Genomic DNA, 16,395 nt, shown 5'->3' with positions numbered 1-16,395 from the left:
GGCCCCGCCTGCGTCAACCTCCCTCCCAAGCGCGACAGCTAGGGTTCCTAGCTGCCGCCATCGCTGCCGGCCCACCATCGTGGCGCGCCCAGCCGGCCGAACCCTCCGCTGCCCCGCCTCCGGTACAGGACCCCAGCAGCGCCTCCCCCCATCAAGCAGCCGCTCCCACCAGCGGCGCCCCCCTCCCTGGAGCAGGCGCTCCTGCCCAGCAACGCTGCCGCCTGGAGCTACGCCGGCGACCAGTCCGTAGGCAGGTAGCCACCACTCCTTCGTCCTTCCTCCCTCTTCCCTCATGCCCCCTCCCTCCTTCCTCTTGCATCCTCTGTTCAATTTTTTTTCCTGATTTTTTTAGTGGATGAGTACTTGATGTAGATTCGATACTATGGGAATATAATGATAGTTATTTCTTGCTTGCTGCGTGATTTTAGAGGATTGTGCTTGATAGGTGTTTGTGATAATGCCTCTAAGGGCAAATGTTTACAAATTGTAGGTTGAATATTTTTCATGAGCAAATGTTTTGGTTTAAACATGTTAGCAAATTGTAGATTAAGTTGTTTTATCTGCAATTTGAGAGAGCAGGAGATTTGTGTTGGTTATACTGGCCGAAATTGGTTAACACATATCTTCCAGAGAGATCCCTGTTCTAGGATCTGAGCTCTCTCTTCTCTGAATTCAACTAAGGCATGAGGAACAAGGGGGGAGATAGCTATTAGATCCATGTCTTAGTAGTGGTAAACAATCGTGTAGGTCAATTTTGACTCTGATCTTGAACTACAGGGTTGCAATGTTTTGGCATCAACACTTGTAAGAAAAGAAAAGGCAGGGGAATGAAGATTATATTAAAAAATGGTATTAGTAGTGGTAAACAAGCATATAATCCCTCCCAGGTAGTAACAGTAACTTTATGCAGGAGAGTGAAAGAAGAAGCATAAGCTTAATTGAGCTGTGGAGTTCTTGTTACCTTGTCTGTCTGTCCTCGTTAGTTACATGTATCTCTCTGTTTGTGTTTCTGCGTAACAGGTTCGATCACGGTTGGAGAAAAATTGAGGCGTTTGTTGGGTCCAAGACAGTGATACAGGTATATACATTTGCTCTACTTACTTGTTTGGTTTGCAATTGTGGTGAGCCTCCTCCAACCCCCCCCCCATTCCCCCATCCGGTAAATTCTATTATGAAATAATTCCTACTGTTATTTAAAATATAAATTAAATGATTTGGAACACCAAGCAAGAGTTACGTTTCAAGTTGCTGAACCCTTTCATATAAGCTTGCAGAAGATTTAATTGATCAAACAGAAAATGAAAAACGAAGGTCATACCGATCCTAGTTGGTATTATTTTCCTCAATTTTAAGTGTTGAATGAACACATATAGAGAGTGCTAAGTGATTTCAATATATCAAGTTTCAGAATAATATATAGGATTGCTGGTTTTTAACCTTGGTTGCCATTGTTTCTATTTGTAACGGTCTGAAGAATGACTCATGCTGTTTGTGCTAACAATTTCTAGGTGAAAGCAACTAGTTGGAGTAGATTTGTGCACACAATACTCCTTCCAAGACAATTTGCTTCCAAGGAGTAGTTTCAGTTTGATTGCAAGGAGTAGTTTCAGTAAAGTTTCAGCATGGTTTCAGTATAGTTTCAGCATGGTTTCAGTTTGCTTCCAAGGAGTTGTTCTCTGTCTGGTACAATTCTGAAGAAATAAAAAGTAAATAGTTTGTTTGTTCCCTGTGTGGTCACTCTATTTTTTGAGTACTGACATTAGTTATGTTTGTTAGCAGCAAGATATTTAAATGAAGCTTGTTCTTTTTCAACTGTTCAACTGATGCCATGAAACTGAATATAGTAGTTGAAAACCCTGTTTTTCTTCCTGATCGTGAAAATTTGAAGTCCTGTTTGTGTTTTGGTTTTGTTGGTTGACAATTATGTTTAGTTTTTCATTTCATGGGTGCTGTAAAATGTGCAGGTGGTGAGTTGAGGCTCAGCATACAGCTTGTTTGGACTAACCAAGAGGACGAGGTATGTTGCTTGCCCAAGCTAAGTGACACGTACGCGCCAAGTTTTCAGTTATATAATTACCTGTTAGTGCTTAGTTAAACTGCATGATATGGCCATAGCAGATGGATGGTACTAGGTGTTGTTTTGTTTCTTTCCAATGTATTCAGAGAGCAGATGTGCCACTGCAGATTTCTTTTCTTGAAGGCAGCTCACATAAGTTCAGCTACAAGTGAACAACTTGCTGCTATTAGATCTGGAATGGAAGCTCACATAAGTTGAGCTGATTTTTGTCCATATGAAAGAAGAGGACCATATGGTCTGTGGCCTTTTCATCCATATGAAAGTAGAGGCACATTGTGGTGCTAGTTTGCTGGGTTTTATCTCCGACCATCGTGTCATGTTGATTAACTTCCGTTCCAGCAAATTCGGGTACTCCATATGTCCTATTTTTAGCAAAGGTCATGCTGAAATTTTCCGTGAATTTTAGCATGACTTTGCTAAAAATAGGACATATGGGGTAATTGCGACTAATGCATGGGCCGGGGTATCTTAGTACTTAATTAAGTAGGATCAACTGCCCCTTTATTCTTGTTGCATTAAACCATAGGTAGCAATAGAGCCAAGTGATTAGGCCCAACTTAGAATTCTCCTTAGCATCGATAAACCCTAGATGATAAACCCTACATAGGTGGCAATAGAGCCAAGTGATTAGTGCCAAGTGATTAGGCCCAACCTAGGGTGCCTCGGCATCGATAAACCCTAAATGATGAAAACTTAACTTGGCTGCCCCGGATGCATCGGTGTCGATGAGAACCTAAATGATGTATGCTTAGGCTTTTAGGGTGCCTCGGCGTCAACAAACCCTAAATGATGAAAGCTTAGGCTTTTAGGGTGCCTCGGTGTCGACAAACCCTAAATGATGAGACCATGATCTTGTTCCTTGACAATAACCAACTTTTTGACCAAACTTTTTTCCTATTTAGAGCCAAACATGGCCCACAACGATGAGGCCGGTGGTTCGGGTGGCAAGCAATTCTGGGAGCTGTCCTAGGAGATGGAGGAACAACCTCACCGCTATGAGGATGCCGCGGAAGACACCAATCCTGATTACACAACCCCTAGTGGCGTCGGGGATGACAGCACTGATGGTGCCGCCAAGGATGCCACCACTGATGATGGCGGCGCACACACAGATGACAGCCAACCGATGAAGCAAAGGAAGGACCGGCGCCCGAATGCGCTCCGCACCCTCAAGGAGGAATTCACTCAAGTGGACTCCGACGGGAATCCAACGGAGCCCAAACATATAGTCAAGGGGTACTCGGTTCAGCTTGGGTGCATTCTCCGGAGCACCGTCTCGATCAACACCGAGAACCTTAGGCATAAGGACCGAGGGAATTCGCGCAACCTCCTCTTCACGAAGCTGCACGAACGATACAAGTTCCCCGCCGAATTTGAAAACACACGCCTCTCAAGGAATAAAGTGAACAGTGCCGCCCTCACGAAGATGAGCACGGCCTGTCTACTTGGAGAAGCGCGGTGAAGAGAATGATTGATAAAGGTGATAGTTATGAGAAGATCAAGGCGAAATATCCTTTGATGAGCAAAGATGAGTACAAGGAGTTCAAGATCAAGTGTGAGAGCAGTGCAACCTCCGAATCAAGTCAGTGGGGGAAAGAAATGCGGGAGTTGAACTTAGGGGAACACAAACTCGGTCCCGGCGGTTACAGAGTGGCGGAGCCTATATGGGACAAGGAGGACGTGGAGCATGCCGAGCAAGGCCTACCGCCCCGCTTCGAGAAATACAGCGGTAAGAAGCAGACCAGGAACTATGTCAGGGCCCGGTACAAGGAGGACCCGATAACAAAGGAGCTTACCACGGATCCGAAGACCAGGGCGCTTGAGCTTGTTCTGGTAAGGAATACACCCCCGCGTAATTAGCTCCATACGGTTGCACTCTAATTAATCCCCAATATTTCTAAATGGTTCACGTTCCTTTCGCAGGACACTGAAAGCAGTAGCGCGGGGTCGTCTCAGAGCTCCCCTTTCGACACCCCTCTAAATAGGGCGTTGAACGTAATGAAAAACAAGGATAAGCTCACTAAGCCGACGTCAGATGGTCGTGTGGCCGGCAAAGGCTTGTCCACAAAATGGGGGTCATACTATACCGCTGGTGTGTAGAAGGAGAAAAAGACCAGCTCGGAAAGCCAGACACGCGAGGTTGAAGAACTCAAGGCACAAGTGGCGTGGATTCCGGAGCTTGTCCAAGAGCAAGTGGAACAACAACTGGGAACGAAGCTCAACGCCATGGTGCCTACGTTGATTCATGGGCAGACGACGTGGATTGCGGGCGGCCAACAGGGGCCTCCCCCGGTTCCCAGCTTCATGGCCAGCAACTCGCACAGCGCGCAGGCGGCGCCATTGGTGTCTCCGGCGGCGGCGCCATTGGTGTCTCCGGCGGAGGCGGTATTCGTGTCTCCGGCGCCGGCACGGGCATTGGAGCTTAATGCACCCGGGTGTACGCCAGCCGGCACCTCACCAGCAAGCGCCCCCTCCGTCAGTTGCATGCCCGCCGTTGGCGGTGCCTCGACATTAGCCGATCTCGACGGCATCACGGTAACTAAGCCTCTCGGCCGATGACTTCATCTCCTTGCCTTTGACTGGGCATCCCTGACGCCCTGTACATGTTCTCGCAGGGCGCCGCCGACGTTCCTTGCACTCTTCTACACTTCGTGGGCGCCGAGTTGGTCGATGTCGCCAAGGGAAGAATCGTTCAACCGGGCAACCGCATGTTCCACGGTAATCCGATGGCACCCACAGTGTATTACGGTTGAAGTGGTTCGGGTGCTGCCAGGCTGCGACGAGCTGTTACCTCCGATTCGACCTGCTGGGGCCGATGAAGAAGATGAGATGACCCTCAGTGCCTGCGTAAACTGGCCCCTGCTTTGGCCGAAGAGCCAGATTCGTTTGGGGGCGGGGGACACCACCCCACGGACAAGACCGCCAGTCGTGCCGACGCCAAGCCATGGCAAGAACGCCGCAACGCTACCGGACCTGCCGGACATCCCTATGGAACAGGATCGGACGGCGACGACAACGACGACGGTACATTTACCAAAGTTGATAAGTACTTTGCCGAACATGGGTACGCTGACGAGTTCTGCGGGCCTCTTTCTCAAGAACCCAACCAAGACGACCGCGATCTAGCTGGTACGGCGGAGAAATCCAATTGCAACAGGCGTCGTCTGGCGTTCAGTTCTCAGGGCACGCCTCCAGGTCCCGCCTTCACCGAGCCTCAGATAGCTGAGGTGTGAAATATTATCAGCCCCAACACACTCAAGAAGGCGGTCTGTGAGCAGAATTCGGTCCCATTACAGGAGATCAAGAAGAAGGGACGGAAGCGAAAGACTAACAAGGGCGCTGGTGCGAGCCAGCCGGCACAGAGCTCGATCCGTGCTCAGGACGGGCCACCTTCACCTAAGGATATCTCGAGGAGGGTGCATGTGGCGGGTAGGGCGATGCTACCGCCAAATATGCTGAATGCTGCAACCGGTGCTATGCGGAGTCTGCACGACAGTGTTCTTTCTTTGGAGAAGCGGCGTCTCAAAGAGAATGATGTGGCATACCCGGTTTTCGTGGCCAAGGTGCCAGAGGGCAAGGGCTTTGTGGATGGCGACATCGGGGGTACGATCGTCCTGCGGTTTGATGACATCTTTGCTATGTTTAACCTTCATCCGCTGCACTACACCTTCGTTCGGCTGTTTTCGCTGAGTATGGAGATGCGGATCATTAGAGACAAGATCCCGGACATCGTGATAGTTGACCCCTTCTACATGCGTGCCAAGCACTTCAGCAGCGCTGGGGACCGCCAAGTTGTGAGTTCACACCTCGAAGGCATCATTCTGGCAAACCCAGATAAGGATAACTTCCTTGTGGCTTACTTTCCCGAGTATGTCATCCCTTAACCGTCCCGTAACATATGATTTCTTAGATTTCGATCGTTATTTTTTTCTATCATTCCGTGTTCTGTGCGGTGACACACATTGCACACTCATCCTCTTAAGCCCGAAATATTCCATGGCCACGTATTTCGACCCGAACCGTAACTCCAAGATAGACTACACAAATTTCAAGAAAGTTATTGATGATGTTCTCCCCGGCTACGCCAAATCTGGAGGCACCTTCACCAGGGCAGTTTGTAAGTACGGCAAGCACACCTCACACAATATGAATTTCTGCTGCCTCAAGCAGCCGCCTGGCGGTCAGAAGGATGCCAACTACGCCCTCCATCACATGCGGGCGATCGTAAGGGACCATCATCAACTTATGCTACCAGATAGTCTCAAAGATTGGGCCACGAGGTTGTCAACAACCCAGGACGCTGACCTCAGACAAGAATTCTTTCGCATCCAGTCGGAGTTTGAGGACATCATCCATCAAGATGTCCTTCATACCTCGCGGCAGTTCTACCTCAGATATCAACCGTCCAACAATGAGATAGATGGAACGCTACAAATGCAGGGTGACAACGACCGCAATTTCATGACCATCACGACAGACGACGGCTTCATCCACGCTCCTGTCCGATGAGTCGAGTCGAAAGTAGTGATGTGTAGTTCTGAAACATTGATTGGCTCATGTTGTAATTAAACTTTAATGAATTCGTATGTCTCTTTGGTTTGGACAGTCATTCAACTTAGATGTAATCGATGCTATTTATTAGTAGGATCATGAATCGTGCTATTAATGTCTTGCTTTTCTCTTCCGATCCTTTTGTTGCATACTTACATACTGCTTATGTATTGTCTGTTGTCTGTTGTTTGGCTTGTGCATAGAGATGTCGTCGTATGTCGTGTACAAGGGTAAGGTTCCCGGAGTCTACGACGACTGGGAGGAGTGTCGGAGACAGGTTCACCGTTTCAGCGGTAACAGTTACAAAGGGTACACTACTAGGGCGGAGGCCGAATCTAGATACGCCCGCTATCTAGCGGGAGAGAGGAGGGAGCGTTGGAGGAACCGGATGAAGACCAGTTTGATCGCGATGATGCTCATCATGATGACCGCAGCTCTCTTTTATGTGATGGTAGTTTAGATGATCGATATCGACTTGTAATGTGAAGACAAACTCGATACTCACGGTCTTGAGACTTGTAATATTTTATCTTTGTTCGGTCTTTTGAATTCGGAGACTAATATGATGAATTGTATTCGGAGACTAATCTTCTATTGTATTCGATGAATCTGTTGTTGCTGTGTGCTACTGTCTATATTCTGTCTAATAATATATTTTGTAACCTGTGCAAAAACCAGAAAAGCAAAAAAAACAAATATTCATACTAATGGCGCATCAAGGCAGAGTGCGCCATTAGTATGCCAAAGGATACTAATGGTGCATCAAGGCAGAGTGCGCCATTAGTATGACAAAGCACATGGTTATATATGGCCCCCCGGGAGGCATACTAATGGCGCATGGTGTTACATAATAATGGTGCACTGCTTGGTGCGCCATTAGTATACCAGATACTAATGGCGCACCAGTGGTGCGCCATTAGTAAAAAATTCTAGTGGCGTGCTACTAATGGCGCACCGCTAGTGCGCCATTAGTAGGCAAAACCGGTGCGCCATTAGTAGGCCTTTTCCTAGTAGTGTGACCAGTTAACTATTATCCCCATTCCAAAATAGATGGTGTTCTAGAAAATATTTTCCCAAACTTCTTTGAGGGGATTGTCTTATTTGATATTCTTTTAACTACAATAATATCGCTGGATTTACCATGTAAAACATTTTGAAGTTCAGTAAGTTTATAATTTACAACAATATATGTATATTCATTTTTAGAGTCTCAGATACACAAGTCTCTAAAACGTCCTGTATTAGTTTACAAAAAGGGTATTTCAGAGTGAAAGGATTACATCAGTTTACTTAATTGGCATAGACATCATGATGCACACAAATAGGATTTATTGTGCTTTTGCATAATATTCACCGCCAAACAGAAGCGACTAAAGGATCCGAAAGTTATCCATGAACCGAAAACTGCAAATAAAATAAAACATGGCATATATTTTCAGTTGTAAGTATGTAACCTCGTGTGAAGCCACGTCGTTGATGACACGGCCGATGACGCATGAAGCTCGCATGATTTGGGGATAGGTCATGCCCCACTCGATGGCGTCTCCACCCGCTCCTATGATAGTGAAGGCAAGGCATGCAACATGCATGCAGTAACAGCTAGGCACCGAGATTTGCAGGTGCTCCTCAACAGTAACTGGCGTGTCGGTTTCCTCACGCCATTTCGCCTCGTTGTAGTAGCATTTTGTAGCATCGATTAGCTGCACATGTACAATTATATATTTATTTTCCATGGGGAGGTTGACTATCAACATGCATGCATACACATATTTCCTTCATGTAGCAGATTTTTTTACAGGCGAACATTAATAAAACACACTCTTCAGAAGTATAGGTGATAACTTTTAAGACAATAAATAGTGTGATATTAGGTTTGTAGGTCTTGTGAAACAAAGCCAACAGTTAAGATGAACCATGTCATACGTATAGTGCTAGTTGTGTTCCATACATATAATGATCATATGCGAGTATTCAATGATTTATTTTTCTTTAATTAAACATTTTGATGAGATATCAACTTACTAGCTTTTTTACATAGTCTGCATGCTTGTTTCCTTGACTATCCAAATCTTGTTCGATGACCTTCATGGTCGTGAGTACTTTTCTGTAGAAGAACTTCATGTAACCTGGGAGGTGTTCAGCGGCTTGTTCATCCCACCTAAAGACAATAGAGAGTTTTTCTAGAATTAGTATCAAGCAACACATTAATGGGTTGTTAAAACCACCCAAGCCCACATAGATATATAGAGACCTTTCCATCGTCATGGTGAGGAGCTTGCTTTCTTCTAAGGTGTTGTAGCCGTCGTAAATGTCACCGAATATCAATATAAATGTAAAGAACTTTGTGAGCACTATTCGTCTGTATGAATGTTGTGGCTCAAATAAAACTCCTAGCATCCAAAAGTGCATCTCCACTATCCTGTCTCGTGCGAAGCTCAAATGGTCTTGGAGTTGCAGTCCTTTCCACCACCTGCAAATAAACCATGAACTCGTATTGTAATGGTACGAGGGAGATATGAAAACCATTTCGAGAGTTAAGGGGCATAGGGTTGTGTCTGCCCTTAGAGCTTAGTGACGAAATATAAATTGCACGGAGGGACAGAAGGTTTCATCATTGAGAGTCACTTACAGAGTAAGAACCCTCAGCTCCTCACAGTACAGACCTTGCAGAATACTGAAATCCAGCTTTGCAAGCTCCAAAATGGCCTCGTTCCTTGTACTCATTCTCTCATAAACTGAGATGAAATGCCGCGCTTCAACTCTTCGAGGCCTCCTGAAAAGAGGCGTTTCCAGCGTGCGCCGCACCTGATCGAGCAATATTGATGGTGGAATTGTCTATTGCTCCACGGCACGCTGGAGATGGTCTTTTGTGTAAGCCATCGCGCTGCTGAGTGTTTCTTCACCATGGGTTCGAACATGGGCAGCGTTGTACACACCCAAGAGGCTTCCTGTGTCATTGCAGATAATCTTTCCTTCATCATCTATGAACTTTAAGAATACATATGCGGCATTGTCATGTATAGTACATATTCTATTAGAACAAATGTTTTTAGAAAATCTCACCTACCCACGTCTTTGAGATTCTAATTATGTTCATTATACCTGGTGAAACATTCAATCCCTGTTTCCTGAGCAAATAAAATCGAAGGGCCGCCATGTGAAGATCGCGGGCTTCATCGCCGGCATCATGAATCCCACACAACAAATCATTGATCTCCTTCCCACAGTGGTAGTCCAAACCTAGCCGCTGTAAAGTATCGACAAGCTCAAGCTTCCGAGGCAGATCAACAGAACCCGAATCTACTATTGTCGCCCTCAGCTCTTCTTTCATTACTTCAGCCTTGTTTTTCATGGAAAGATACTGCAAGAGCATGTAACATTAGTACTCACTTTGTGTCCGAGGTTATGCTTCGACAGTCCATTTTGCATGAAAATATGTTTCAACAAAAACATACTTCATGATGTGCGTTATATGATCCGCTAAACCTTAAGTGAACTTCTACATATTGTAAAACGACATCTATAAAGAGTTGTGCGACGGAAGTACTACTAGTTCATCCAACCTAGCTCCAGCAAGAAGGTACAACACTGGTGTGTGCTAATTAAATTTAGTTCACCTGCGACGGAGAGAATGGCCTGAAACCAAGGAAGAAGTCCCCCCAGGCGGTGGGGTGGTGAAACCGGTGGCTGCACTGGTTATCCTTCATCGCAGGCTGTGGGTGTGGGCGACGGTGAGTCTCCACGGAGGCTGCCACTGCCGGAGAATGTTCGAGCTCAGCTGATCACTTCTCTCTGATAATGTTAAGGTTGGTGATGCATGCCTTGTGAACTGGTTGGCTTTATATAAGAATTAAAATAGGAGAGGCCCCTAAAAGGTACACGTGTATAATACTGGAGACACACAGGAACAATGAATGCAAAATTCACGTGATATTGTAACTGTCACTTTCAGTATTGTGGCACAAATGTGCTCATTAATTAAGTTTTATTTAATCAAGAAATTATGTACAGGTTTGAAAATTCTAAGACATGCGTCTCTTTCATATATAGTACGTTGTTCCCTTTCGGCAGGGCCACCCAAAAGTATTCTATATCTAGTAACTTGAGGCACTGAGAGAGACACCATGTTAAGTCACATGATCTAAATTTTTTAGATGGTTGGATCTCGAAAACACAATGGTGGACATGGTTTCATGCACCCAATAACATAAAAAATAGCAAAAAAATCAAACAATTATAAAATTTAAGGTTACCAAACTTGATCGAGTGTCTATTCACATGTGAACTTGTGAAGTTTCAAGAACAAATGACATGTCGCCATGATATTTTAACGAAGAAACAATTTAAACAGAAAAAAATCAATTCTTTTTTGTTTTTATAGCATTTTTATGATTTTACTAGTCATAATGGGTGTGTGTGGAACCATGTTCCAAAATTGCATGTCTGTTGGATCTCTAATACAATAAACCATGTGGTTGAGATTACATTGTGTACGACATAAACATGCACACACACACGTGTGTGCGAACTAAAGAGAACTGGCTGGTGAGGTACTCCCTCATTTCTTTGTACTCTACACATAAATTTTTTGTTTCTTTTGTGATTTAATCTGCGTCTTTCCCATCCCCACCAATGTAGTGTAGCTCAAGAACGCATTATATGCACTGCATGCAACCCAACCTCTTCCTTGGTTTATGGGTAGTCATAGCACATCCGAAGGCAAATTTGCTTATGTGGAAAGTACTTAATGAGTAGAGAGATGCTTGTGGTAACATAATATGCTACCTTAACATAACGAACCCCAAGGCAATATGAATCTACATCTAAATAAATAAAGTTTTGCATGATACTACAAATATGTTACTACTCACTATGAAAGTTACACCCCACTATGACTAACCTTATATGGAAACATATGTGGTTTGGAAATTCTAAGTAATCTATTTCCATGTATGGCACTTGCATGCTGTGTGAATAGAACTATGACGAAAAAAATTCTTCAAGTTCCACACAGACACTCAACATGGGCTAGGATGGTGAGTTCAAGTAACTAATATATGTAGCACCTTACATGAGTTGTTTACTTTCATGTAGATTAAGGAAGAGGCTACAGTGGCGATACTGATTTTGTAATCAGAGTTGGATGATGTTGAATGGGAAAGAACTTAATTTTCATGGGAGCATTATAATTACAGGTGGAGTCATTTGAACTCAAGAAAGGTCCTATGGGGTTCATGGTAAAGTAACTAAGTCTCAAGTAGGCAAAGGTTCATGCATGATAGCTTTACGATGGCATATTCGTTAACGTGGAGTTTGTTGGAATTTTAACGAAAAATATGCGTACGAGTTTTATTACAGGTAGACTTGTATTTAAAGTTGGGTTAGAACTTGGAGTTGGACACATTTGTAAATTAGTTGAGCACAATGAAAGTAATCAAGGTGACCGTGTGTTAAATTTTTTTAGTATATTAACTGTCCAATCACTTGTATACAACATTGTTTAAGCACTTGATAAGATTTATCTGGTCTAAGGTTCCAGTCCTTGTTGACTTGATTTCAGAAGAATTCAGTCAACTCTCTTAACACCGGCTGCAAGCTTCATTTGTACGCTGAAGAGCTGCAGCCAACAGTGATGTATGTCGTGGTCACCAATAAAGCAGCTGTGACAGTGATACTATTTAACATGATTGTAAAATAGCTATCCATTGAGCAAAAAATTAAACTACAAAAATGGCAGTATATGGAGGACGGGAAATATCATCCAATTGTGTGGCTGATAATTGCTTTTGCCTGCAGGAAACGCATTCTTCACGTGGTGATGACGACCTAACATCTAATGATTTCTTTGCCCGTACGTCCTTTGAAAATAATGTAGAAGACGTGGGCCAAATGTTCTATGGATGGACTCGTAGCTAGGTACGCTGTGAAGGACAAAGGGAAAGTGTGGACAGCAAGCGAAGCACATGTTTTGCAGCAGGAAACACATTTTTGGCCGCGGGAAACACATTTTTCACTCGACAATGGCAAGCTAGCATCTATCAATTTTGTCGTCGTAGACGTCCTTTAACAGTTAAGTTGCATTGGGCGGGCAAACATGTCTACGGGTAGCCATATAGCATAGGTCTGGCTCTGTAGCAACAACAGAAGTCGACATCAAACGAAAATTTTCACTTTAGCCAGAACTGAATGTTTAGAAATGGAAGTACATGCCTCAGGTTTATTTATAAAATCGGCTTTGCTAAAACATATCTAGATGTGCGCTGTTGAGTATCGTGATTATTAGGAAAGCTAGGATAGCGTAGGATATTATTCTTCCTTTCCTTGTATTCCAAGATGATCATGTACTCCTATGTAATATGCCCATGAGGCTCAAGCAATACAATGAATTATTTCACCAAACCTCACTCTTCCTTCCAATATGGTATCAGCCTTATCTCGATCCTAAACCCTAGCCATCGCCGCTTCCGCACTCACGCGCCACCCCTGGGGCGGTCGGCCTCCATGACCGTCGCCGGGGGCTGCGCCGCCCGTACCTAGGGTTCGTCCGCCGCACGTGTTGGCCAGCTGCCCTAGAGAGTCTTTTTCCCGAGCCCTTGCTCCAGGTTTTTTCGCTCTCTCACCGGTCGTTTTGATCGGCGTTTTTCTTTTTTGTTTTCCGATCTAATCTTGATCGGTTTGCCTCGCCCACCGCCGCTGTCGACCCCCACGCGCCTCTACTCCGACACTGGCGCGACCGGCCGGCTACTTCACCGACCTGGCGGCTTCATGCGTCGTTCGCGCGTCTACCCGCTGGTCGCCCCGACCCGGCGACCTCGCGTCATGTGGCGGCCCTTCACCGCCGCCGTTCACGCGACGGCCCACCCGTCGATCTACGCCGGCCGTCACTGCCCTGCTCCGACCGGGACTCCTGCAACACCCCGATCCGGCGGCCTCGCGCCATGCAGCGGCCAATCATAGCCATCGTGCCGCCCCCCGTCGCCGGTTTCATCTCGGACTCCGCCGCCACCCCGTCTCCACCGAGCGACGTCCTCGACCTCGCGCGTGATCGGATTGATCACCCGCCCCCTGCCGCGATCCGCCTCATCTACGCCGTGCGACCGACCTGGCCCGTTGGTTGCACGCGCCTCCGCAGGACCCATGAAGACTATCCCGATTTCAGCGCGCCCCTCTACCGATCGAGCAACGGGCTGCCGCTGCGTCGCCTGATCAGGCCGCAGCGCCGCCGCCCCGTGGTTCTTCTCCCGACTGTACTGACCCGCGTTATCGCTGCGCCGCCCCTTCGGGCCGTAGTGCCGCGGCCCGCGGTCAACCGCCGCCCCAAGGCCTTCCGCTCTAGGTCGTCCCCGTGCCTGCACCGGCCCTCGCGCTGCCGCTGCCTCGCCCCGTCGGGCCGTAGCGAGCGTGGCACGCGGTCCATGCCGCCATCCCGCGGCCGCCCCCGCGGATACACCGACCCGCGCTCCTTCGTCGTGCCGCCCCTTCGGCCTGTCACGCCGCGGCCCGTGGTCCTCGCCGCCGCCCTGAGGTCTTATTGTTGTCGCCCCGACCTGCCCGCCGCGGCCTTCGGTCCACTCCACCGTCACCGCGTGTCGACGTCCCGTGGTACGCGCCGCGGCCTGCGGTCCACTCCGCCGTCCCCGCGCGTCGACTTCCCGTGGTACGTGTCGTGCCGCCTCGCTTGGCACGGGATCGCCACCGTCTGCGCTGGTCTTTGTCATGTTGCCAGGGTTTTTCGCCTACTTCAAGCACCGCCGCCATGCTCCTAACCTAGTCGCTGCCGTCGTCGTCAGGCCACCGCCGCCGCTCTTAGTCGGCCGCCGCCACCACTACCCCTGTAGCTGCCGCAGCCGCCCGCTACCCCCTTCGTCTTCGTCCAGCACCAGCTCATCGCCAGCGTCGCCGTCATACCCCGACCGCTTCATCTACTCCGACAACTGCGGGCAACATTGGCCCCGCGCCGATTGGTGCCGCAACCGTCGTTGAGTCCTTCTCTGTTGGCCTCTTCAACCTCTTCAACATGGCGTACAGCTCATGCAGGTCCCAGTCTATGCATGCCTGGTGCTGGCAACACCGTCGCGTGCCTTCGTCCACGACGTGTCCCTGGGCCTGGCAAGCCTGGTGCGGCGCTTCGTCAACTTCGTCTTCGTCCATCTACGCATGCCCGGTGCTGGCAACACCGATGCGTGCCTTCGTCTATGATGTGTCCCCGGGGTTGGCAACCCCGGCACGATGCGTCGTCAACATCATCTACTTCCTGGCGCACCACGACTTCGACACCACTGTGCCCACGATTAACTCGGCACCTCCTTGCGCCCGTGGCTCCACGGCGACTTCCTCGATACCGGCTACCCTGACTCGACATCGACCACGGCATTCTTCGCACGGCTACCTCGACCACGGCTCCACCACTCACGCTCTCGGCTACATCGACAAATGGTACAAATGGCTACCGCATGCTTGAGCAACCTCATCGATTTTCTCTTCAGCCACGACTCTGTGATGCATCGACCGTTACGACTGTGTGGGGGGGGGTGTCCGTCAGCTTGTCTTCGAATTCTTCTCCAGTCTCACCGTCTGTGTCGCTACCGTTATGACTGCGCGGGGATATTGAGTATCGTGATTCTTAAGAAAGCTAGGATAGCATAGGATATTATTCTACCTTGCCTTGTACTCCAAGATGATCATGTACTATATATATGCCCATGAGGCTCAAGAAATACAACAAATTATTCCACCAAACCTCTCTCTTCCTTCCAACATGCGCTAAGTATTGCACACCTAAGTCCTGTATATGTCATTGATTCTAGGTGGAGTTTTTTCTTTCCCTTTTTATGTTTCTTTCTTTTTTACAATCCTTTTTTATGTTTCATTGAGCATTTATATGTGCAATAAGAGCATCTACATCTGGATATATTTAACCCCGCCCCTCAGATGTTCGCGGACATACTCGGGCGCATCCGTGGGCACAGGCCGGTCACCCCTCAATTGGCTGCTTCCACAGCCGTCTCCCTCATATCTGCACCCCCATATCCATGCAACACGTAAAATAGCAACTATGTAGATGAACACGATTAACAATCTTAGCGGACTGTCGGAGCAAATAGCCACGGGTAGCCTCATCTACACCCCATGGCATTTCGATACATCAGGGCCGGCTTCGCCCCTCAAGCCTCCAAGATGAAAGGCAGCCTTGTTGTGGCCGGCTGGTCCAAGCGGCCGGCTGCAAGAAGGCGGCAAAGCCCAGAAAGCGGCCCCAGGGTCGGCCGACTCCTAGTAGGCGGCCACCAGATCGGTCGGCTCCTAGCAGGCGGCCCATCCCTGCGCCCTCAAAGTTTGCACCCACATAACGGCGACAAGACGGAGCTTGGCTATAGTACAACATGCCACCCCCGAATCCCAGAGCGCGCGTGGCCACAGTGCACCGTACCGGGCGGCCATTATTCGCCCGGCACGGCACTGTTGCCACGTTGACCATGACATCACCCATGGCAGAGCAGCCATGCCCCCATGACGGGCTATCGGTACGGCCCACAAGCGGAGGGCCCTACCTGACAGAGAGACACCCGAAGGCGGCTTGCCCAGACCAGTCAGCATAGGGGGAGGCCTGCTCCTAACAGTCGGCCCTCACCTTCCCTAGAAGTTTGTGCACCATTAACCAGATGAGACGGGGTGTGGCAACAGTGAACGCCCACCAGGCGGCAGCACTGTAGCCATGCTCTCCCCGACCAAGCCATCTTCATCAGGGGTAAGGCTACAGTAACGAGCCA

The 16,395-nt window shown here is 48.0% G+C and overlaps 1 pseudogene; it reads right to left on the bottom strand.

Annotated features, from left to right (window-relative positions):
• LOC119308887 overlaps nucleotides 1–14,045 on the bottom strand; it is a 26,359-nt pseudogene extending 12,314 nt beyond the window's left edge.
• Between the last annotated feature and the right edge of the window lie 2,350 nt (nucleotides 14,046–16,395).

Source organism: Triticum dicoccoides, chromosome 5B, assembly GCF_002162155.2.
Source record: "Triticum dicoccoides isolate Atlit2015 ecotype Zavitan chromosome 5B, WEW_v2.0, whole genome shotgun sequence".
Taxonomy (NCBI): Eukaryota; Viridiplantae; Streptophyta; class Magnoliopsida; order Poales; family Poaceae; genus Triticum; species Triticum dicoccoides.
This window is presented reverse-complemented; position numbering and strand designations above follow the sequence as displayed.